Genomic DNA, 26,278 nt, shown 5'->3' with positions numbered 1-26,278 from the left:
TAGTTTAGTGTAACAAAAAAGATTTTTCCAAAAGATTGTGCATTGACTATGGGAAATTAAATAAGAAGATTATTAAAGACAAATTTCCACTACCTTTAATTCCAGAAATACTTGATCGGTTAGAACAATAAAAGGTCTTCAGGACACTAGATTTGAAAAATGGCTTTTTCCATGCAGACATAGATGATAAGTACACAAAATACACTGCGTTCGTAACACATAACGGTATTTATGAATTTCTTAAAGCTCCTTTTTTTATGTATTAGCCCAAATGTTTTTCAAAGTTATATTTATTCAGTATTTCGTGATTTGCTAAATGAAGGTGTATTAATTATTTATATGGATGATATTGGCATACCGGCTAATGATGAAGTTGAATGTTTAGAGAAATTAGAAAGAGTATTTAAAACTGCTTCGGAATATGGATTACAAATAAATTTCAAAAAGTGCGAATTCTTAAAACGGCAAATTAAATTTTTGGAACATGTAATTGAAAACGGAACTATTCGACCATCACCTTCCAAAACTGTTGCTGTTCAAAACTTTCCACAACTGCGTTACTGTAAACAACTACAAAGCTTTTTAGGACTAAAGGGATATTTTCGTAAATTCATTCCTCATTATGCTAAAATAGCTAAACCTCTTAGTGACTTACTTAGAAAAGGTATTGGTTTTAAGTTCGATTCCGAACAACAGGAAGCTTTTTACAGATTAAAAGGAATTCTCTCTCAAGCACCTGCTGTACATATATTTAAGCAAGGATATCCATTAGAACCTCATACTGATGCTAGTAGTCAAAGTTTTGGTGCGGTACTACTCCAATTGTCTGATGATGGTAATTATCACCCTATCCAGTATATGAGTAAGAAGACTTCCCCGTAGCAAGAGAAACTCTGTAGTTACAAATTAGAAGCCCTTGCAGTAATAGAAGCTCTTAAGAAGTTTAGAAACTATTTGTTAGGGACTAAATTCAAAATTGTAATTGATTGTAGTGCTTTTCAGAAAACTTTAGATAAGAAAGATTTAACTCCTAAAATTGCAAGATGGGCAATGTTTATTGAAGAATTCGATTACGAAATTGTACATAGTTCAGGAAGCCAAATGAAACATGCTGATGCTCTGAGTAGAAAAGCTTTAATTTTAACATCATACACATCCGATGTAACTGAGAAAACTCGGTTAGCACAACAGAATGAAGATGAACATGTGAAATTGGTCAAGAATTTAGTTGAGAAAGGAGAAAGAAATGGATTCTTCCTGAGAAATGATATTTTGTACAAATTGGAAAATGGTAAAGATCTGCTAGTAGTGCCAGAGTCATTACAGAACGAAATCATACAGAAGGTACATAAAAAAAGGTCACTTTGCTGTAGAGAAAACTGGGAATTCTGTAAAGCAATATTCCTAGACTGAAATGCAAAGTTGAAAAAGTAATTGAAAACTGTATAGAATGTATACTGTACAACAAGAAGCAAGGAAAAGCAGAAGGATTTCTTCATCCTCTATCGAAAGAAAACGTTCCCTTGAGTACGTATCATGTCGACTTTATTGGACCTCTTCCATCAACAAACAAGAGATACCAACATATTTTAACTGTGGTCGACGCTTTTACAAAATTTACTTGGTTCTGTCCAGTGAAATCACCAACTACGCAAGAAGTCATTTCGAAATTGAAGCAACAACAGACTGTATTTGGGAATCCAGCCAGAATCAATATCAGATCAAGGTAGTGCCTTTACATCGAAAGAATTTTCAGCTTATTGTACGGAAGAAGGCATAGAACGTGTTAAAATTACTACTGGTATTCCAAGAGGTAACGGACAGATTGAGCAAACTATACTAGCTGCTTGCTAGGCTGCCTCGAATTTCATGGCGTACAACAGATCGCCTTTTTATGTCTTTCACATCCGCCATTTGCAGTGCTTTCTGTATTTCAGGATCCCGGATGCCATCGATGAAATATTGCAGTGACAGGATTTCTCTTGTTTCTGTCGGGCACTCCGAAAAGGCGTGATGTGACAGCTTTTCAAAATCCGTGGCGAGCTCCTGAAGTGTTTCTTTCGGTTGGCTTCTGTTGACGGGATTTTAGTTGAAGCCTGCTGCAGTCTTTCAAACACTTCTCCCCAAAGCGCAGCTCCAGTGCGCCGGATAGAGCTTCAAAGTCTAATCTCTGGTTTTCAGGAAGATTCGGCAGGATATCCGCTGCGTCTGCTCTCAGAGAAGCGGCGAGATGACAGACCTTAGCCTGGGAACTATAGAAAATTGGGTCTTATACACTTGCCAGGAGGTCTTCCCATCATATGTCGATAGCTTCAGAGAGGGACGAGCAGGATAGATCAGAGAGGGACGAGTGGCATAGATAGAAACTTAAAACCTTCAGAATTGTTTCCTGCTGTCGCTATGCATTTCTTTAGGCTGTCAACTTCTTTGGCGAAGGCAGCAGAAACCTTGTCATCAATTTGTTGTTGGACGGCAGAAACTCTTCCTTCTATTCGTTGCTCCACAGCAGAAACTCTATCTTCTATTTGATGTTTTACAGAAGAAACTCTGTAATCGATTTGTTGTTTTACGGCCGAAACTCCCTCTCTCTCTCTCTTCTATTTGTTCTTTGACAGAAAAAACGTTTTCTTCAATTTTCTCAACTTTGTTTTCAGCCGCGTCTATTCTGCCTTCTATAGCTTCAAATTTATTTTCTATTATGCAGGTAATTTCTCTTTTCATCTCTTCTTGACCTGTTTCAATCTTTTGTTGTCGTGCTTCAATCTTTTCCTGACTAGATTTATCTTCTCTTTAACGGATTTCATCTCATCTTTAATGGATTTCATCTTTTCCATCCATCTTTTCTTTCATTTCTTCTTTAAATGCAGCAAAAGCAGTAATTAGCTGCCTTAATAGTTCCTCCATCGCTCTAGTAATCGGCATTCAAACCCCACTCCTGACACCAAAAATTGTTGAGTGTGTACGGGTTTGTCACGAAATAAATGCACAAGTCCGATGAAAAATGAATAAAATTTATTATTATCACAACAAATATGCTTAAATTTCCTCCAAATATCGTGCAGTATTACAATATCTCACAATAGTTATCTTTTAACTACTCAAACGTTCAATAGAACTTAATTCAAAATAGCTAAAGAAAGTTAATCAGCGAATTCGCTACAGTCAACAAGAGCAGTTTTCTAAACAAACTCTTAAAACAACAACAAGCTAACTAAAATCACTGACTAACTGAATTAAGAGGTTTTCCTCCTTTTTATAAGATTTTTAAATCTCGCGCGAGAACTATTTGGAACTTTCTCGAAATCAAAAAGAGATATTTATTAAATGTTAAATGCACGCGCTCTTGTATTTTCAATTTTCCGGCTTAGCTTAATAAAACCATTTAATTTACAATTCAACTAACATTAGCTATTTAAATACCAAATCCGTAACAATATGGACAGATAGTTAGGTAGAAATTAATTTCAAGGCTGTATTATCTGCAGACATTAGATTTATATAGCATGTTTATGATGCTATCTTTTCCGTATTATCTATTACCAAAATTGTAATTTTCTTTACTGTATTTTTATTGTAAATTTAAAATTATATTTATGGCTTCCGCTTAAAGAATCTTTCCTCAAATATTTCCCAGATATGAATATATTAAAGCAATTATAAGCTAAGGAGAGATGAATTAAAGCCAATGGTATTTAGTATATGCTTCAGAGAATGCCAAGACATTCATCCTATTCTCAGCTGCAATCGATTTAATTCTCAACAATTAATACGCTTGAGTTGAGCTTTATAGACAAACTGCTTCAGGATAGTTGATAAACCAATTATCCTGGAGTGTGATGATGAGTATAAATATCAGTTGTTATGAAAAGGCATATAAGCAGAAGTCACAGCATAACCCCGGGAGGGACAAACAACTGAAGTTGCTTCAACATCTACATTAATCAAGCATTGTTGCCTTTTGTGAGTTCCATTGTGTATCAGCAGCACATCTATAACCAAATTCACAGTAAGAGGCATTAAGAGTATTCCATCATACAATCCAGTTAATTATGAATACTAAATTATTCCAAATTCGAATGGAACGTCAAACTGAAGGGAAAAGGAACACAGATGTGTTACCTTAAATGTGAGATTGCAAGTTATGCCTTTCCATATACATATTGTGCTCATATATTATTGGTTATAGCAGAGGCATAAGAAGATATATGTTGTAACACATTACAAAAATAAAATCTAATAAATACATTCAATTGTATCAGTCAATAATTCATTTTTTTGGCTAACCAGAGCGTAAAAGTGTCCGTAACATATGATTAACATAATTAGCAATCATGCCTTGTGTTATGTAATAAAATATAGTTAAAACCCAGGAAATAGTTCACTATAGGTCTCATAAAGTAAACTATTAAAAGAACAGACTTGATTAGTTAAATAAAAATATTCAAATGTTTATTAAGAAAACAAAATATATTTTACAAAATTTGATTACAGCATTTGCAGGTGGCAGTACTAATTAAGTAAACAGGAAACAGATAACATACCATTTCGCCTATATGGATAAAGGAGGGACTTCAAAGAGAAAATTTGCATATTCAAACTATTATATGAAACACAACTCTGAAAAATATATAGTCAATTAATATCTATTGAAAAACTATAAAGGCGGGTTGACACTGGAAACAAAATAATAACCCAATTTCGACTAGCATATTTTCAACACAAGTTTTTAGTTTACAGCAGAATTTTATGCAATGGCCAGTTTCAAATATAAATTTTCACTAGCCGATTACACCAGGGGACGATTAAGGAATTTCAATATTCATTTAACTATTAACTAATAATACAACCAATTTCTTCGTATCTTGATTTTACCAAATAGATACTATTGTATGTTATACTACTATGGAGGTGTTGACCAATTCTGAAAACCCTTTCAAGGCATCCATAGCTACATGAGAAGATCAAATCTGTAAAAATAAAAGGAAGGAAGGTAATATGGAAGAAGGCTTTTCCTTCCTTCCGATGGATCTTCAGCTGGCGTCTTGTTACAACAGCTGCTTCCATCTCCTATTTCTTCTTCCTCACAGGTGAAAGACAACACTTTCTCTTCTCACTTCTCAGCTTGGAGTGTCCTGCTGTTGCATTACTTCTCTCGGCGACAATGTTCTCCTCTCATCCAAGAAAAGCCAAGAGAATCGCCAAACACCAACAATACTAGTGGTGCCTCTTAGGGCAGCGTTGATGGGGAATCTACCAGACGTTGGCAAAAAATCGCTTCTTCTTCCTCCTCTGCACTCCATCGACTCCAGACAAGATCAAGAATCCGAACATCTCCTCCTATCACGTAGGCTTCAACTCGAAACGGTGATTTTCGAAAACCTTTCCTTTGAATACCCTTGTTATCAGCTCTCGATAACCAGGGACACACGCTGCAAACCCCAATTTTCGGCCCCAACGGAAAACGTATTGGAGAATAAAAAGCATACACATTGTTAGCCTTTCAGCAACTTCCCATTTCTACTAGACAATATCTTTTTAAAAATCTTCTATCCAGACAATGTCACCTTGAAGGGAGAAACTCTCTTTCAGTGGATGACAGATAAATTCAATAATTCAGATATTGCTTTTGTACAATTCTATATACCAAACTCTATCTAAAGTTTAATAAGTTATAAATTGTTGAAAATAACACCTGAGACAAAAAAATAAAGATTCAGTAATTTTACAGGAAGGGGAAAATTAGAACACGAATTAAAATTAGCAAAACAGCTAAGTTGAAACACCAGTCAGAGTAACATAAAATGATCATTTAAAATGAATAAATTTTAAGGGTTAAACTAAAAAAAATAATTAATTCAAAAGAATAAACCAAGCTTAAATTAAATAAAGTTTTGAAGCAGAAATGAAATATAAGTTTCTCCATAATTAATAATTATTAATCATTACCAAACATAACCAATTACATCTCTAATCAAAACTTTTAATAACCTCTTTAAACAAAACTACAGTTACGAAAGTTATTTATTAATTAAATTAGCTAACAAGGTACACATCGTATGTGCCTAAGAGTTTATAAAAACGGGGTGACAGTATAAGGTATTTCTCCCGCTTCCTAGCCTGCCTTCGTGGTGTAGTGGTTCTGCACACTGAGCCGGTATTTCAGAGGTCCGTGGTTCGATTCCCGGCGAAGGCGGTTGCATATTTTTCATCTTTTCTGCTTCCAATTAACCTAATGACTCTACAACAGTTCTGTTTATAATAGATTCTAATTTTCGATTATTCAGTTACTATATTATTTTTATTAGTTACTGTAATAGTTAATTTTAGTAAACAAGTAACTTTTTTGATGAAGTTGCCAAACTTTCAAGTGAAGAGCAGAAACTTCTGTAGCACCATACCACTTAACAGTAAAGCTTGAGACTTACGCTTCAACGAAATTGCTGTTAGTAAGTAATGAGATACATTCCGCAAGAGAAGAAGAGAAAAAATGACCTTGTTGTTTTTTACATTAGCTGTAGATAAATCATGTGAACTCTTAAGTCATCTACATTGTTTTTTATGTTAGCAACTTATTAAGTCACGTGATCTCGAGGTCATCGGAATGTATCTAATTTACTTACTTACTTAGCCCAAAAGAGCTGTTTAGCCTAGAAACGTGATTCTGCGTTCAAAACAACAGCTAACTTTCAATGTGCTCATTGTAAATGCGTTGTTTAACCTTTTATCTGTTGCCATTCCACAAAATATAAGATATTTATCTCTCATATTTAATCTCTCTGTTACTTAGTAACAAACTAAGCTATTTAAAAAACACCAGATGGAGTTAATTTTTTTTTTTTTTTTTTTTTGTTTTTTTTGTTTTTACTTTTTAATCTGATTGATTTAAATAAAAATGCATTCAACTCATGATACATCTAATTAAACACAATCAATACTTTTCTCAGAATTACATTATATGTATTTTTTTAAATTTTCAAATATACAGAAGATGCGAAACATTCCCATAATAGTCTAAATATATAGTCCTCAAATATCTTATAAACGTTTTCGCTATTCCACTTGGGCCATCTCTACAGATAATCTTTACTGACTTACCACATTAAAATTTGAAAGGACCATTTTAGGTGACTGCTAAAGTCCGAACCTCTTCAGAATTTTTTTACTTATTTTTTCCCCAAACATTTTCTTATGCTAATTTCATACTTAATTTCTTTATTTGTTTACTGTAGCGATTTATTAACTGATTTTTAAGTTTAAAATATACGTAAGCATATAATTTAGCGATTTAACAGAAATATTTATAAATTGCTTAGGCATTTCTTTCAAATTACTCCTGCTTTAAAAAAATCTTACAAATGTTTTTAAAACATTTAATACTCATAGCAAATTAAAAGTATCGTTCTTCTAAGACATATCTAAAATATTTTTTTCGTAAAAGTTGAGTAATTTTTTATACTTCAAAACTACAGTCATTTTAACTTAAATGGTTATATATTACAGTGCAATTTTGCGATCTATAACTTCAAATTCTGCTATTTAGTTATAATAAACTAACCAGCTATGTTTGAAAAACGTTTTATTTCCACAGTAATGTCTAAAGTCTTGTATATGTGTATACAGCATTTATTCATCTGTGTTTTCATTTTAATATGTATTTCTATTATCAACAACATTGTATTTATCTTATTCTAAATTCTTAACTTTTATTTATTGTATCTATTTATGTTTATTATTTATTGTATTATTTATATATTTATTTCTTGATAGTTAATTTTTATTATGTAATTATCAAAATTCTAAAATTTTATTGTATTTTACATAATAACACAGTTGGTAGATGATTCCATCAGTTGAGCGTAAAACCTGAATGTCTTAAAGGCGGTGCAGCTGCTCATCTGATGGTAAATAAATAAATAAATAAATATGTATTATTATTATCATACATTTGCAAAGAATTAAAATCACCATTTTAATTATAGTTTAAATATTTTAAAGCTACGATAATGAGTAATTTGCTTTCAGACTTCAGATTAAAATAATTCTCTCTTGAAAATAGACTCACAAATAAAGCTCAGAATATTTTTAATTTTTACATCGAAAGTCTTAAATGCCTTTAGAGGATTTCTTATGTTTTAGGAAACAGAAATACCGTTTTATATTAAGCTGCAACAAAATTATAAATTAGAGATTTAAAATTACATTTTCCTAGCACTCTTTGTTTGCTAAAAAGTAACAATTTACTAAAGCAAAATAAAGTCAGAACGTTCTCTCAATGTAGAAAAAAATCCCCTAAATCACTATAGATTATTTCGATTTAGAAGCGGGTAAGGTTCAAACTTAAGATTCCCATTTCTTCCGATAAGTACACGATTCATCACTTAACAAACGTGTTTGCAAGGGAGCTACTTGCGAGTACCGATCGAATTTTATTGGTTTTGTGTTTTATCGAATTGTTCTTTGCCCATCCCACAATAACTTTTTCGATCAACCTAATTTCATCGAGAAAAGTGGGATTTCTCTTCGCACGGTACTTTGTGCTTTTTTGGGAAGATTAGGCCTTCTTTGAGTTTCTTTTTATTTCGAATTTTTCTGCAGGGGGGATTGCTTAGATCAAAATAAGCAGCGCAGTTTGCTCAGCCTTATTGTTAGATTGCTGCAGTCATGTTTGAATTGCACAAAACCTACCAAAATTCACGGTTAAATTTTAGGCATACTTTTACAAAAGAAAATTTATGTATTGCTAAGGTCAGTTGCTGTTTATTACTGTGTAGAAACACAAGGGCCAAACGCAGAAGAAATTAAGGATATAGGGCGAGAAATTTGAAAGATTAGAAAATTTAAACCAATTGGGTTAAAAAATGCTCAAACACTCAGTTAAACTTATTAGCAGTTCAAAATGGTCAGTCAGTCTGCAAGGCTTTAATCACCTCTCTAAAACGTGTTTTTCAAAAATGCTTCACACTGAAATTGACCACATTTTGTAGTATTTTACACTACTAACCTCGGCAGCATACATCATACCATAAGGAAGCAATCGAAATCTGTACAAATAACTTGCTAAACAACCATGTTCTGTCTCTAAATTAAAAGTTTCAACTACATGATTTCTTAGATATCTAGGAATTTTATCCGATGTATGTCCCCAGCTGTTTTCACCGATTAATCCATTTCCTTGATTTAATACTTCTATCCGGTGTGCTTATGTATGGTCTATTACAGGGAATAGTAATTTGATTAAGTTTTAATATAATTGAAAATTAAATTTCACTGAAGGTCATCACGCAATTTTCGTCCCTCTCTCTATTAAAATATTACCTGCCTCTTTACCAAACTGAGCACAAATAGAGGGTATCTCCACTAAACATCAACGGTCTTGTGTCTAATTTTAATAATTTCAAGGTAAAACACAACTTTTATAGGTCGTACTGAATCTGCATATCAATGTGAAGTTAATCGAAAAACATACAGGAATTTTAAAAATTCTTTCTTTGGTATAATAAAGGTTAAGCTGTCAATATAATATGTTGTAATTTATTGTTACAACTTTTGTACAAATATAGATGATTTTATGCAATCATTTGTGAAATTGCTGTATTTTGCTGGGTAACATAACATGAAAATTCTACAAAGACGAGTTATTCTGGAAAAGCAAGAATACAGAGGCAAGTCAGTTTAACATTGAGTAAATAATAAGTATCTCAGTAATTTGGGGAGAAACCGCCAAGCTGACAACGGTTTTAGCGACTTATTTTGATGCCAAATTTGGCAAGAAATCTCAAAATTAGAGACCATTTGGTGACATTTTGGTCCAGTACCTGTATCACCGTATTGTAACTGAAAAAATGTAATTGATCACTATATTAGCTGTAACCGTAATTCGACTCGCATACTGCTTATATTAATATATCTCGACGGCTGGTTGAAAGCTATATAAGGCCAGAGAGAAAGCATATGCTCGAGGTTATTGTTGTTGCTGTTGGAGTTGTTAGTTCAACTTCATATCGGAAACTTTTCTGGGTTAGCTTTCTCTTTAGATGCGCTTTGCATTACGTTTTGTTTAACATTCTTAGTAATATGAAGCGTAACTACTGATTGTACTTTGTGATACTGTAAGCACCTGTACGAAGTTTTATTTCTGTGGTAAATTCCAGAACTTTGAAGTGCTTCTGTTGATAAAATAAATTTTATTAACTTATCATCGGACTTGTGTGCATTCAATCTGTTACAAATCCGTACGAACTCAACATTACTTTTCCCTCAAAATTTAATGTTTTAGGCAAATAGCTTCCGTGTGCTTTTCACCATCAAAATAGAAATCTTTCCCCTATCGAAGGAAGTGATATTCGATCAAAAGGGCCACAATGTATAAAAAAACTCGAGAAGATTCCTGTACCGGCATTTTCTTCGTTTAGAAATTAAGAACAGTTAACATAGACATGGATGCAATTTCAGGCTTTCTAGCTGGTGTAGGCTCTAAAGCGATGAACTTCTGAAACATTTCACTTTTATACCGTTTTTTATCTTCCTTAGCCAGAATCCTTTGTAAACACAAGCCTCGCATTCCGATACAACAAATCCAATGGATAGGTTTACCCACGCCATTATGACTAAAAGGAGACTAATTTCACTCACTTTTCTGGTTCAACAAGACTAATTCCACTCCAGTTAATGTCGCCTGGGAGCAGGTAAAACAAGAATATTGTATTTAGTCTCTCTCGTACATGATCCTGCAATACTATGCAGTATATTTTCAGGATAGTGTTCTGTGTTTTCCCTACAATGTATTTGTTCAATAGCCGGTTTAAAATTCTTTCATTTAGCAAGTAATAATTAATTGAAATTAGAATTGGAACACAAGCTATTATACACGCGAAAATATGCAATACGTTGTAAGCCTTTGTGCCGTTTTCGTTGCAATGTGTTCGTTCCGTTACAAATAACGTAAAGAGATTTGGACACAGAGATTCGATATTGTGTTCGTTTCAGACATATACTGATTCATGGTATCCCAACATTACATTGCGGCAATCTGAAACAGTTCTGGCTGTGATAAAATCTACAGCTACCTATTAATCTAGCAAATTGTTTGTTTCAGGCCTAATGGAAGAAAGGCTGTACTATGATACTGTTTTACAAGATTAGAACATTTCGGGGAAGAAATTTGGTGAGAGTGCTCTAAGCTTGGCGTTTTTAATCTAAGAAGAAGCATTTTTACTTCAGGAAGTTTGATGGACAAAAGCTTTCGGTTTGAACATATTAAAAAGTGAAAATATGGTTTACACAGCGAATAAAAATATCGCATTATATCTAAAACCTCGTTTATCGAAACCAATTTAGCTAAAACATTTTCTATAACCGAAAATAAAGCTTGCTTTCATAAAAAGAAGAAATTGTTTATTAAACCACTTTTTATAATAGCGATGTGTTTAAGTACGCTTAAAATACGAGTCTACGAACGTTCTTACCTGGACATAATTACCACAATCGATGGCAGCTGAGATATTCTTCCAACTACATAAATAATTTAAATGACGCAAATATTCATATTTAGACATCTTTAAAAATTTAAAGAAGTCAGTTGAATAAAAATTACAAATTCTAAATTTTTATATGTTTTTTTCGGTTATAGTTATTTTATTATGCTTCTCCTGTTTATATGTTCTCCTTCTTTCTTTATATGTATATTCTGGAAATGTTTTCATTCGTTTATAAAAAAGAAAACACGAAATGTCTGACACCCGTACGATAAAAATTAGCCGAAATAATTAGCCCAAAGGGAGTTTCGAAACGGCAGTCTATTAGCCTCGAAACAGCATTTTGCGTCGGTTCACTATAAATGTCCATTTCATTTTTCAGATTGTTGTCACCAAATAATATCGCACTGTATTATATATAAAGCAATTAAATAAGGAAACTTCTGCATGAATGTATGTATGTTTCTCGCACTGCGAAAAATAACCGTACCTGGAGCCAATAACGTAGTCCTTCACCTTAATATGGACACTTGGAAACCCGAACTTGGAATCTGCTTTATTGTTTGTTTCATATTTCGTAAACCTTTAACTAATTTTTGGTTAACACACTCAACCATTTCAAAGCGAGCAATGGCAATACTGTAAGCAAAAAAAAAAAATTTACTTCCAGCGCACAAGAGTGTCTAGCAAATATTTTAACGATGTGCTGTTTTTAAGTATTTTAGGTCAAAGGGACAGTAGCCCAAATGCTCTCGAAACATGTAGGTGTGTTTAAATGAAAGAAACGCCCATTTGAGCGTAATGTAAAATCTCAAAGAATTCCAATATTTTTTTTAATATTAAAACCGCAAATCATATTCAAATGTTGCACGTAAATTGAAGAGCATAATAATTGCATTTGTAACAAAAAAATAAACTACGGTTTAGAAAAAATTTCTGATTTTAAGACATTAAGTGACGAGCATTTCTATCCTTGTAAAAATTGATTAATATTGGTTAATATTGTTCAGCATTAAATAATATGAATTATTTTCGAGATGGAGATTTTTATTCACAGAATCTTTTAAAATCCATGTTCTAAAAGACTCATGCAGACTTCAGTTTTGTCAGGTAGTTAACTCGTAATATTATTTTCATTAATTGAAAATGAACCATATTTGTATTTTAATGAACTACCATATTATGACTCTAAATTAATAAAGCTTCAACAGAATATTAACAACATGTTTTTTTAAATTTCGAAAACTTATATTTTATTTGAGAGAAAATTTTTTCAAAATACCAGTTGTAAAAAAAATTATAAATTAAAGACACTAGTAAATCGCAAAAGAGTATCATTGAATGGCATTTAAGAGAAGATGAATCAATCTCGAGTTATTTTAATTCGTTTATTAACCGATCTTTGAAACCAAATTGAAGATGGCATCAAAACATCGCAAATTTTAAAGCCTGCACTTTTTGGTGGTCACGGAAACAGCATACCAAAGGTTGAGAGAATAAAGGCTGGGCAAGGATTTTTGTGCACACGTTATATATTATATTTGTTAGTATTTGCTTAGCATTAACTAATGAAATATAAACATTATTGATAGTACTAATACCTTCTTCGGAGGTTTCTGAGTATTGCCTTTTTGCCTTTGAGATTACTTCTCAATAACTGAGTCTTTTGTTCTGGTTCTAATTATACCGTTATTTCCTGAATTATCGCACGAAGGTACAACTTTTTCCTGGCTCCGTGAACGTAAGCCCGAGGGCCCGTGATGTTGTGGAATCCCGGACATGGTTATCCCACGGAGGCGAAAAAGCTTTAGATACTTTGATACAATGATGCTTGTTTCAGGAAGAATTTCATCTCGCTATTACAGGCACCTCAGATAACCCCGATTTGGGAAGACCTGACATACTTAACACCGTAGAATACATCTTTACGAAGAATTAAATGTAAGACAAAAAGCTTTTTAAAAGCTCCAAACTCCTCAAACTACTCGATGGTTTCAGCTCTGGTAAGTAAATGTCGTAGACGGAGCATAATAATAGATTTTTTTTCCTTGGCACGAAGATTCTTCTAGGATGCTTGTAAGATGGTAAGGGAAAATGCCTAAGACATCGCATGTATTGAGAGAAGTTCAGGTCTTTTGGCATGCCTGTATTAACGCGCGCAAGTCGCAACTTCTAATAATACCCCGAAATGTGTGAATATGCTCCTCAGAAGAAAGTTTTACCTTTTTAATGATGAAATCCTCCAAGCAAACAAATCTAAATACCTGAGAATAATTCTGAATGAAATCACTAATTGGAATGATCATATTACGAAGATATGAAGTAAAGCTATTGGTGTAATGAATAGCCTGATCTATGTACTTTTTATTTCTTAGACATATTCTAAGATACACGTATATATACGCTCTTACAGACATCACAAAAAATATTCTAAGCCGTATATATACAGCCTTGCAGGTAAGAGGCTAAAGAATAAGGAACTCTTTTATATTATAGTCCATGAGACCTATAATCACATATATATGGCTCACTGGGACGTTTGCTTTCTCAAGTTTCAGAGATTGCAAAATTGTTATTTATGGATTACTTAAGATTCCCTACTTACTAATGCTGACTATTACGTCACCAACCAAAAGCTGCACGTAGATCTCAGAATTCACACCATAGAAGACTTTCTAAAGAAAGCTAATATAAATTTTTATAATTCATTTGAATAGTAATTACAACTCTTGGCTTGAATAGTAATTACAACTCTTGGCTTGAATAGTAATTACAACTCTTGGCTTGAATAGTAATTACAACTCTTGACTCTTGGTTTTCTATTCAAAATTTTTGATGACGAGATTGTTATTGAAGACAGTGACCTCCACCCATATACATTGCATTGAGCATATTTATATAGCCTCTTTGTAACTGTCGATGTTGTATTTTTAATACTGAGTTTTGTATTGTTTTGTATTGTTTGGCAATCTAGTTCTGAATTTATATTGTATTGCTTTTATATGTATTTTAAGAACTGTATTCTAGTATCGTAATTTATTTTTAGCTTGCACTTTTGCATTCATTTTCTCTGTGATCGGAAGTACTTATTCTGCACTTTCGTGCCTTTTAATTATCCTAAGATTTAATTTTCCACAGGCCTCGTGACTTTATGCCACCCTCTTTTTGATGACGAGATTCTTAGTGAAGATAATGACCTCAATATACATTGCATTGAACATATTTATACGAGGCGTATTCGGAAACTAAGTACCGTTTTGAAAAAAAAAAAAAAATAGTAAAACTATTTTTCCGAATCCAATTTTATTGTTACATGAAAATACATGTCTTAAACTATTTTTCAACATAGTTTCCGCCAATGATCAAACACTTGTCATAGCGGATGACCTATTTTTGTGTACCATCGTCAAAGAAACTTCCCGCCAGTTTCGATAACCACGACTCCACAGCATTTTTCATGTCATCATCAGATCCAAAGCGCTTGCCACCAAGTTCGCGCTTCATGTGCAGGAACAAGTGATAGTCGGACGGCGCCAAGTCCGTGCTGTATGGCGGGTGATCGAACTGCTCCCAAAGAAACTGTCGAATTAACGATTGAGTGACACCAGCAGTATGGGGCCGAGCATTGTCATGGAGCAACACAATTCCTTTACTGAGCATTCCTCTTCGTTTGTTTTGAATGGCACGCCTTAGTTTTGTTAAAGTCTCACAATATCGTGCCGCATTAATGGTTTCACCTCTGAGAAGAAATTCAGTAAGCAAAACGCCTTTCCTATCCCAGAAGACAGTGCACATAATGTTTTTTATGACATTGTCACTTTGAACTTTTGGTTTTTCGGAGAATGAGTGTGTCTCCACTCCATCGATTGTTGTTTCGATTCTGGTGTGAAATGACACACCCAAGTTTCATCACCTGTCACAATTTGGTTTAAAAAGTTTTCTCCCTCATCACTGTACCGCGTGAGAAATGTCAGGGCACTATTAAGTCGCTTTGTTTTGTGAACATCAGTGAGCATTTTTGGAACCCATCGGGAACACATTTTGCGATAATTCAAGCGGTCAGACACAATTTCGAACAAAACAGTACGTGAAATTTGTGGAAATGCCTCTGAAAGAGTTGTCATTGTGAAGCTTCTGTTCTCATGAATTGCTTCATCAACTTTCCTTACCAAATCATCGGTGACAACAGAAGGACGAGCCTCGCCGTGGACATTTGCTCGACCTGCATTGAACATTCTTACCCACTTTCTCACCTTTCCATCACTTATCGCGTATTTACCGTAAACTTCTGTCACTTGACGATAAATTTAGGCCGGTTTAACATTCCTCGCGTTGAAAAATTTAATCACGGCACGAATCTCACAGTCAGCGGGAGAACTAATTGTATTAAACATTTTGAATGTGCACAGCAAACTGAAAACACAACATAGAGCAACCAAAATGGCGACAATTGAAAGTCAGTGAACAAGAAAGTCTAGTGCGCATGCGCGGGACGCCCACCACAGCGCTGCGACGGTGCTAGAATGAAACGATACTTAGTTTCCGAATACGCTACGTATAGCCTCTTTGTAACTGTCGATGTTGTATTTTTAATACTGAATTTTGTATTGTTTAGCAATCTAGTTCTGATTTTATATTGTATTGCTTTTATATGTATTTTAAGCATTGTATTCTAGTATCGTAATTTATTTTTAGCTTGTACTTTTGCATTCATTTTCTCTGCGATCGGAAGTACTTATTCTGCACTTTCGTGCCTTTTCATTATCCTAAGATTTAATTTGCCACAGGCCTCGTGACTTTATGCCACCCTCTTTTCTTCCCTTTCTCCGTTTCGTCTTCGGTATTTACACTGCTGAGACTGGTTATACGTAATGCGTTTTTTGGAAATTATTTTTTCGATCCTGACACGTAGCTCTTATGTGTGATGCTCGGACTACAGCAGCTGAGTTTATTTCAGACGTATGGGCGGTTCAGTATCAGATTGGTTAAGACTGCTGGGAAGCACCTTTCTCACCCCGACCCTGAGTTCCTGCATGAAAGATTAAATACGTTTACCAGCTAAAATACCTATCACTGGTTCAAGTGCTAAAGCCAACAATTAACTTATCCCACTTAAAGAATACTGAACAACCTCTATGTAGCGTTAAGAAACTTTGCAGTTAAAGGCTCTGAACTCTGCATTATCTAAATTCATAGATACTTTCTTTCTTACTATTTTTCCTCTCTAATAAAAATTACAAATGACTAGTTTCCTTGTCTTCATATTTAGTCTTAGTTTTCTTCAATTTTTGATTAAGAAATATTTCGGCTCCGTTAAAAGTAATTTTTCACATTAATGGCTTAAGATATGTACATAGTTAATTTTCTTTTCAAAAAAATTCTCTTCTGATTACACATTTTATATCAATAGATAGAGTGCATAAAACTATGTATATGTGTTCAACAATTAAAGAAAATAATGATATTATTAACTTTCAGCATGAATTTCTTATAATACAGTTTCCTGTTCTAGCTACCTCTCAACACTTCTCATTTTTTCTCACCGCTATGCATTCATTCTAGGTATTTGAATCATTCCTTGTGGTTTAAAAGAAACTTAAGCATTTTTTCTCAACTAGTCATTGAATAAAATTTACGAAGTTGCCAAAAGTTTTCGAAAAAGAAATTCCTTTATCATTTTGCAGAAAATTTGCAAACACGACTAGAGGCTAATTACCTTCCATCCAAGAGTAAATTCCAATTAATTAAAATTTAATCGTTGAAATAATTTAAAAACTTAAGTTTTAAATTCGGAAATGCATAGAAAGGGAAAGTAGTACATGCATTTATACAATACTATTAAGAGATCATTCTTTAAGCTGTGGTTAGAAAGGTAAATAAGAGCAATTTATTTACAGATAAAGAAGTCAGGCGATGATTTAAAAATGTTTTTACATGACTTCGTGGATTTTAAGTAATGGACAATTCAATGAAATTGTAGATATAGAACTAATTAAAAATAACAGAAATCAAACGATTCTGTGCATTCGTAAGTTAGGTGAATCCAACCATGCGGTCAGTACGTTTGTTTGGGATCAAACCCCTGTGCACAATCTTAATATACGTCTTTAAAAATACTTTTTGTAAGTTATTAGAATGTATTTTAATGTATTAATTTGTATTAGTTATGGACTATTAGAAATGATATAAATTAATAAGAAGCGCAATTATTTTTCTTAAATGTCTCAGTTTTTAATAATACATATGGGTTACATTCGAAAAATGAATTTAAAATTTTAATTTTCGGCGGATGACAACAGTCTGAGAACTGAAAAGATTCGAAGCTCACAGCAGATAAATTAGACATGTGATCTTATCATGTAAATCTTATCATCACATTTTATCATGTCACATCTGGCTTCAAGGTTATTTCTAAATGTTGTGACTTCCCTGATAGAAAAATTCGAGGAAATAGAGGGTCAGCTGTAGGCTTCAGTAAAACTCAAACAATTAGAATTGAGTATCGTTTCGATTCTACGTATATTACAGAGGCAAAGATTATTTTTCTCTTCGCTTAATGACTAGAAAGCCATGGATGCTGCCTAAGAAACAAGCATGCGCTTGACTGAAAAAAAAACGTTTTACATGTGAAATTGCTAGAGAGCAAATTTTTTGTAGGAGGTAAATGGATACTGTGATATTGTAAAAAAGATCCACTTGGAGCATTGGCACCATTTATTGATCATTTGTTCCTTAAACTCAGATGAAAGCAGTATATTAGACAGGCATATTATTCCGTAAGAGACGTTTTGTCGGATAGATGTATCTCGGAGAATTTCCCACGACGAACGAGAAGAGGAAAATATCATACTGGTCTTTCTTGGGGAATTGTAAAAAATATGGTCAGCTACTATTTTTAATTGCTAGGTGGTCATACTTGGTTCGGTAAAGTTTGTACCAGAGTGTGATTGACTAATTAGGTTCAAGTAAGGGTGCTTGCATCAGAAGTTGCTGTTTAATTAATAATTAGGTCTGGATTTAAATAGGAAGGTTTTGTCGAAAAAGGAGGATGTTTTTCTATTAGCTAAGGATTTGCTTTGAGTGGGATGAATAGTTCAGAGAAAATGAAAATAATATGTACGTTATAACTATAGATAGGTGCATAGATTTTTTAATGAAAAAGAACATTTTATGTAAGATTATGAATAGAAAATTGTGTAGTCTTGTAGATAGAAATGGAATTTATGGAAGATGATTTGGGTTCTACTGATCTGTAGAGGCTCTTGTCAATGCTGAATTTTCACTCTTTTATAGATATTTAAGATGAAGTGTTCCCGTTTTACCAATGTTTAAGGAAGGATTGAGCGATAAAGACTCCTCTCTTACCGACGATTAAGAAAATGAGTCAAATAACGGATTTTCGCTGCACAGTATTACACTAATATGCAATCCCTTTCTCATTAAGCATTTTCTAATAAAGAAATTTATCTTCTCCTAAGTTCTTCCCCACCTCCCTTATTTACCAGATTTGCTACCTAAAAAATACTTAGACATGTGATCTTACTCTCTAAAATGAAATCTGATCTCAAAAGTTATTTTCACAGCACTCAAAGATTAGGAAAACCGTAAACAGGGACTTAAACGGTATTCCAAAAGACAAATTTTACGTAAAAGCCAAGCAACCATACGAATGTATATTCATGAAGCATTCTTCAATTTTCCATTTAGTCCTAATATTTAGTAGACACACTGTGTGGAATAAAGCTTTGTATTTAAATATTAACTTCCCCAGCATCAAAAGTTGTGATAATTTTGACCTCAAAAAGAAGACCATGCTTCTTCTCTGTGGATGTTTAGAACATCTGTGCATATCTTGACTCTCATCTCATGAAAACAGAAAGAAGTACTACTGAATTACCAAAATATCGAGTATCTAAAATCTCATAAATTGCTGCAGAAACTATTCTATAGAGTACCCGACTGACTTCATGTGAATATCAGTTAATGATCATTATAATGCATAAAAATTTAGATAGTCTAAGCAAAAAACCGCTAAAGCAGTGTGAAAATATTTTTACACGTGTTAAATTAAAGAATATATCTACAGTTTCAGTCTAACGTATGACGTCGGATGGCTTTCTTTTCTTATAAAATTCAATCCTTACCCACTTTTATCGGTTCTTATAAGCCATCGATTACCCCATTTTTACCCATTTAATTCGCTTTTTCCAATACGGAAATTCTTTATGATACATCTATGAGCCTTTTGGGCTTACATAAAGAAAAGCATAGATACAACTACCAACTGTAAAAGAATAAACGAAATCGTTGTGACTCTTTTAGGGCCATTTTTTATGACATAACACGCCTTAGATATTACGGTCGTTTCCTTCGACGAAGCGAAACAAAAGACGGCTTTAAATTCACATGTGACATACAAATGTTTCGTTTAAATGAGGATATTCTGAAATATAAATAGATGAAATGTAACATTTTCTCCAAGGAGCATGTGGATGTGAATATTTGATATGGTTTTCATTTTTACGTGACATTTGTTATAATTTTACATTCAGAAAAACATCTTTTCTAAATTCCAAAATATAGCTTACGAGCCTAATAGAATTTAAACTCTTCAGTTAGAAAGGTTAAGTATTTTAAAATGAGTGTGTATATTAAACGTCAAAATGATATTAAAATGCGAACTATTTTTATATGCCCCCCCAAAAAAAGAAATTAAATACATTTCCAGAGGTAAAATCTAATTTGGCTTTCACTGGTATTATATTTGTTTTTTAATAGGAAACGAATGCTCGCATTGAAATTAATATTTAATGAAAATTGTTTCTTATGAAGATATACAATTAGCAAAAGAAACCACTTATCAAATCTTACATTTACAGTAAATGTTCATCTTTCAAAACTATATTACGTTTGTCACATGTTGTTACATATTGTAATTTGTTTATAATTAATTATAAATATTACAATTTAGTTGCAGATGTACTTATCTAGGTATATTTCATTAAATCGTTCCGGTACTTATACCAAACGAACTTTTCCACCAAAAAGCAAAGGGAAAATATTTAATTCGATCTTAAAAAAAACCCTTATCATTTTAACATTGCCTAATAGTAAATTACAAATATATTAACGGAAATATATACTGTACATAAGGGAAAAAATTACCAAATTTATTTATCACTTTTCTGTCCCTTTTCTTCTGGCAGGCCACTGCTTGGACATGGTTGAGGGACACCAGTTCTGACCTTTACTAAAACTGTTAAAAGAACTTTGCTTCTGCCTTCTTCACAGGATCATTAGGAAATGAGATACTGTTTGGATATTTCAGACAATGCTACTATGACGTACAAATGAGAAGAATACGACCCGATCCAACTGATCTAAGCTAATATAAGGTATTTTGCCCCTTCTTCCAGCATGCCTTCGTCGTTTAACGGCAGCACACTTGGCCCGTATTCGAAAGGTTCAGGCTCGCGTACCGACGAGGCCATTGCTCATTTTTCATATACTCCTACTTCAAAATAACCTAATGACTGTACACTACTATGGCTTATATGAGATTTCGTTTGATGGTACTTCGGAGTGTTAGTCGATTTAAAAGCGTGTTTGTTTTCTGCAATCGTTGATACTATCATTCTCGGCATGTGCTATAATAACCTAAGTCTCGAATATTCACGCCATCTTCATATATTTCAATAATATCTTTTCTAACTTCCATACTGAATTTAACCATTTCCTTCGTTACTTGATTCTTCTCATTAACTTTCTTAAAATGGATTGTTAACAAATTTACAAAATACTTACGAAAAAAAACGGAATAACGCAAAACAATTCCACAGTTAGCGCAAGTTGTTTACTGAATAGCAGTAACAGGTATAGTAACGCTCATGAACAGTCATAAGGTATTGTCTTAAAGTGGTGAACAACGGTGGTACGAGCAGTCTTAACTCATCGAACTTGAGCCGTATTCCAAGCAATTTTCATATCCAAATATAACGTATATCAAGTTGGACATATCTCAAAGCAAATGCATGTATCCTGCGGAAAATAAAGGGGGGACAGCTCTATATCTCCCGTTCTACTGGGCCGATTGACAAACTTCAACTTGCGTTTTTCATGACTCGAAAGCGCGTCTAAGAATATGTATTAGATTTATATATAGCATTATTTTACTATAGATATTTGGACACAAAATAGAACACAAAAAATAACATACCACTATTTTTCCACACTTCGATTCTACGACTCAAATTACGCCAAACTACAAAGTTTTCTAAAAATCACACGAGTAGTTCTTCAAAAATTAGCTCTTCAAATTTTAGCTCCTCAATGCTAATTGAGTTTGATGTATATTTATTAATCTCTCTTTTTTTATTAAGCTTAGTTGGTTCTTACTTTCACATTTCGATATTCAAGTTCTTTTATAAATAAAATTCACCCATTTTTTATGATTTATTTTTAAAATTTGTATTTTTAAACAATTTTTATAAATTTTTCAAAAAACATTAATTATGATCTATAACATTTTTACCATCATCTTAAAGTAGACATATTTCTAAGCATACATGCAAAAAATTACAATTTTTTATTCAAAATTTCCGAAGATATACGGGAATTTATATATTGACGAGTTTTGAAATTTGACATGTTTGTTGAAAGCGATAAAACATCAGATATGGTTTAAAGACTCTCCTAAAATTATTTTTGGAAGTAAAAACGATGTCACTTTTTTTCTGCTTATACACAATGTAAAAAGGTGGAACGAGGTGCCTTTTTTTCCTGCTTCGGCATAATGGAAGGGAAAGGAAAATTGGTTGCCACATATTAAGAAGTTCGCCAAATGAATTATTCTTGGCCAAACTGAAAAATTTCGCCAAGATAATTTTTTTAATTTCTCCGTAAATTTCACACCAAAATTTACAAAATTTAATATTGAGGCATAATTTGAGTCGTAGAATTGAAATACGGAAAAAAATGGTATGTTATTTCAGGAAAAGTCTATACCTATGTCAAAATACCTATTTTAGAACAATGCTATAAATAAATCTAATGTATATCGTAAGTCGCGGGTAACACTGTAGTTTCTGTTTCAATGCAAGCAACTGTAATTTTCAAATATAAAATTAAATTTAGAGCAATAGGATAAAATTAATGCCAACTAAATGAAATACTGTACATACTAATATATAGAAGATATACAATAGATAAAAGATCTTTTAATAAGACAAATAATAAATTAGCATTATCAGTTACATTACTTAAGTAACTAAAGTTACTACTATGCCTAATTAACTAAAAATTATCTAACTAAAATACTTTGGATATCGTTACGGCAACATATCTAAAAACGTTCTTAATATACACTGGTTGTACAATATTCTAATTTATGTTACATAAAAGATATAGCTTACATTATATATGGGTGTAAATGGAATAAGAATTATTTCTCTTTTTTAGTAGCATAAATACGGCATTTTTAGAGTATTTACTTGCCGATGTTGTTAAATTTAACGATGTTTAGAACTTCTGTATAAGAAGAGAGAAAATTGAAATATTTGATTCCCAATTTTGGTTTGACCAGCGTAAAATAAAACTCCCTTTCAAATCGCAATCCGTTTTCATTTAACCCTCTGAGCATTATGACCGGGTTTAGGCGGTCAAGAAGGCCTACCTCGAAAGCGTTGCCGACGCTTCTAGGCTGTCAGTGGAAAAGTGTTCGAAAGCGTTACTGACGGTTATAGGCGGTCAGTGGTGAACAGCTGGGAAGCCTTATGACCGCCTTAAAGCGGCCGTCTCAGCGCCCTCCTTGTTTCTGGAATCCTGGAGATCTCTAAATGACAACTCTCAGTAGGAGTTTAAGAGGGTTTCTCTTTTTCGTTTTAGACATCTACGTTTTATCGCCAAGAAAGTGTTTAGACATACGACAAACTGACGCGAACATTCTTCACTAAATAAATAAGCAGCATGTAAAAATTGTCCAATACTATCTTTATAAACAGATAACATTTTCATAAAAAATCCTTTAGATTTCAAACTAAATGCTCAGAAATACGCAAAATGCTTGCGAATTCAATTAAAAAATAGCATTTCAAAATATTTGCATTATTTAAATAAATTTACTTATTACTATGTATATGCATAAAATCGGCAAGTTAAAAACTTTCAGTTGATTCGCGCGAACCGAGATAGTACTGCATTCAGTTAACACGAATTACATGCAATTGCATATAAAGAAAAACATAAGCGTATTCTTGATAGGGGTTTATAAAACACAAACTAATTTAATAGTAAATATAATAATAGCGAATTAATTATTCTTTTTAGAACAATACTCGTCGCTTATACTGGTTTGCTGAAGTTTTGTTCTAATGCATTTTAAATCATCCAGTGCTTTTAATGTACATTGACATGAATGTAATTTTTATTAGAAAAAATTTTAATAAGTTTTATTTTTCTTGTGTGCTCATGCTTTACATAATATATATTACTTTGCTCAACGCAATGAAACTACAAGCAGCAACGAAGAGTTGAGTTAAAATTTCCATATTTTGTTACATAAATTATTAAAATACTATACAGCGTAACATCTGAGTTTCCGAAATGTAACCCTCAACTTTTCTAGGAGTTAAAAATTTGAATTAAAAAATAGCAGTAATTAAATATTAAAAACGAAATACTAATATGAAAAAAAAGCACGAAAGTTTTTTGTTTTTTTTTTATGTTTGTTTAGTTTATTTTAGTGTTTTTGTACATATATTGTTGGCGAATGAAGTTGTCGTTGGCAAATGGCACATAATAAAGATAATAAAGAAGAATGATCTGTATTATTTATTATTTAAAATGCATATAAATTTCTTCTAAAATACGAGTAGTATCAGTCTTAGACTGAATGTTGTTTAGACAGTTGCAATGATACTTTAACTTGATTAACATATCAAATACAGTTTCCTTTTAAATAACTTCGTCAGCAATCTGAAGAACCTTTTCGACTGATTAGATGATTTTGAATAAAACTTGGATTAGTGTTATGTGAGAAATTATCTGATAGCGTTGTAAAAACTAGGTGAATGATTTTTTGATTTATGGAAATTTAAATTTTATTTTGATTCTGAATTATTTAATTTAAGGCTTTAATTTTGGGGAGAAACAGTTGCTTCGGGAAATATTATTTAGTATAAATGAATATTATTTATTTTCTTTTATTTGCAAATCTTGTACAAACTTTTATTCATTGTGAAAGAAGCAGGGAAAGGGAGGCAATTTTCGCCAAGTCATGATTTCGCGCGCTTTAGAATGTTCGAGAAAGAATTTTCATTGTTAGTTGACCTTAAGAGAGGAAAGTACGTGACGGAAAGGTCAAAGGTTGCTACTTGTCTTTCAATGTAAGTCATTCAGGTTTTTGGCGATTGAGGGTCCGGTTGTTGGCTAAGTGAAGAAGGGCGCGCATGCGCGATCACCCTTATTTCCGCATTCTGGAGTTGAAAACGAAGATTTTGCCATAATTAAGGGGGCGATAAGTGAAGCCATAGTGGGAGCCCGTTTTGTGAAGGAGACGAAGGAAATTCGAGTTGGATTCACACTTTCTCTGGACTCACTTACTCTTGGACTCGCTGACTTTCGGGTTTGCTGGACTTGTGGACGTTGCTCTTGAAAACTGGCTTGAAGAAAATTGGAGTTGGATTCTCTCCCTTACTGACTGGTGGGTGGAACTTACTTGGGACGTTACCCGTGAAGCTTGCTCTTGGGATGAGTAAGAACAGGCGAGCAGTAATTTCCTAGCAACAACGTTTCTGACCGGCGAAATTTGAACGAGTTACCTGCGTATTGACATAGGACTTTCAGGACCAAGCGGATAGCCGTCCTGGGCAGCAGTGCTCCTGTTTCTGTTCTACAGTAGTGAAGTGGAGTCTACATTTTTAGAACCAGTGTCAAGATGAGCCCGGCCGACATCAACGCGGGATAAGATAAGAGTCCTCCGCTTCAAGATGTCCCTTCAAGATAAGTTTTATTTTTTTTTTTGGTGTGTTTGAACTTTAGGCAAGCTTTTCAAAAACGTCCTTAGCAGTAAAAAAAAAACAACGTCAAATCTAAAATTTAACTCTCAGGCCTTAAATTGTTTCCCTTTCCTTTCTTTTAAATCACCAGACAAACCTTAAGTTTTTTTTATGAATTTAAATGAACAGACTCTCAGATGAGGTTAAGATTTTTCTTATTGTGTTGTAATTGAATAAACTGATATTTAATCTGGAACCTCTTACAGTATGTTTTCTTTATATATTTAATATGAACTTTTCCTTTATATCTTGTATATGTTTTATGTTTTCGATCCTCTCACGGCGCGGTCCCGGAATGCATTTTTTTTCACAACGCAAAAATGCTGTACACGTTTCACTATACGATTACTACCTTTAACGGCAAGTAGTTTCATATTTAACATTTAACAATATAGGAATTTCAGATATAACATGGTACCTAGAAGTAAAACTATTTAACCTTGGTGTCGAAACATTCTCACGTGAAGTAAGAAATTTAACATTGGTGCCGTGACCTCTGCTTAGTGGGGGATCGGATCGAGAATTGAATTTGGATTTTGAATTTACCTATTTTGTGTAATTTACTTTTTAAGAAGGGAGTTAAATTTTATGTGCTAGAATTAATTAGAGTTTTTTGATTTGTGTTTGCTTATTTGTTAATACGAGAGTGATAAAGTTTGAAAATGTGTGTGAATTTCAAAAATTTTGGACTTTAACGTTAGGCAAACAGAATTGAACTTTAAAATTAGGAAAAAAATATATTTTAATGTA

The sequence above is a fragment of the Stegodyphus dumicola genome, chromosome 3, assembly GCF_044657685.1.
Source record: "Stegodyphus dumicola isolate Sdum_Otavi_A_Nest chromosome 3, ASM4465768v1".
NCBI lineage: Eukaryota > Metazoa > Arthropoda > Arachnida > Araneae > Eresidae > Stegodyphus > Stegodyphus dumicola.
This window is presented reverse-complemented; position numbering follows the sequence as displayed.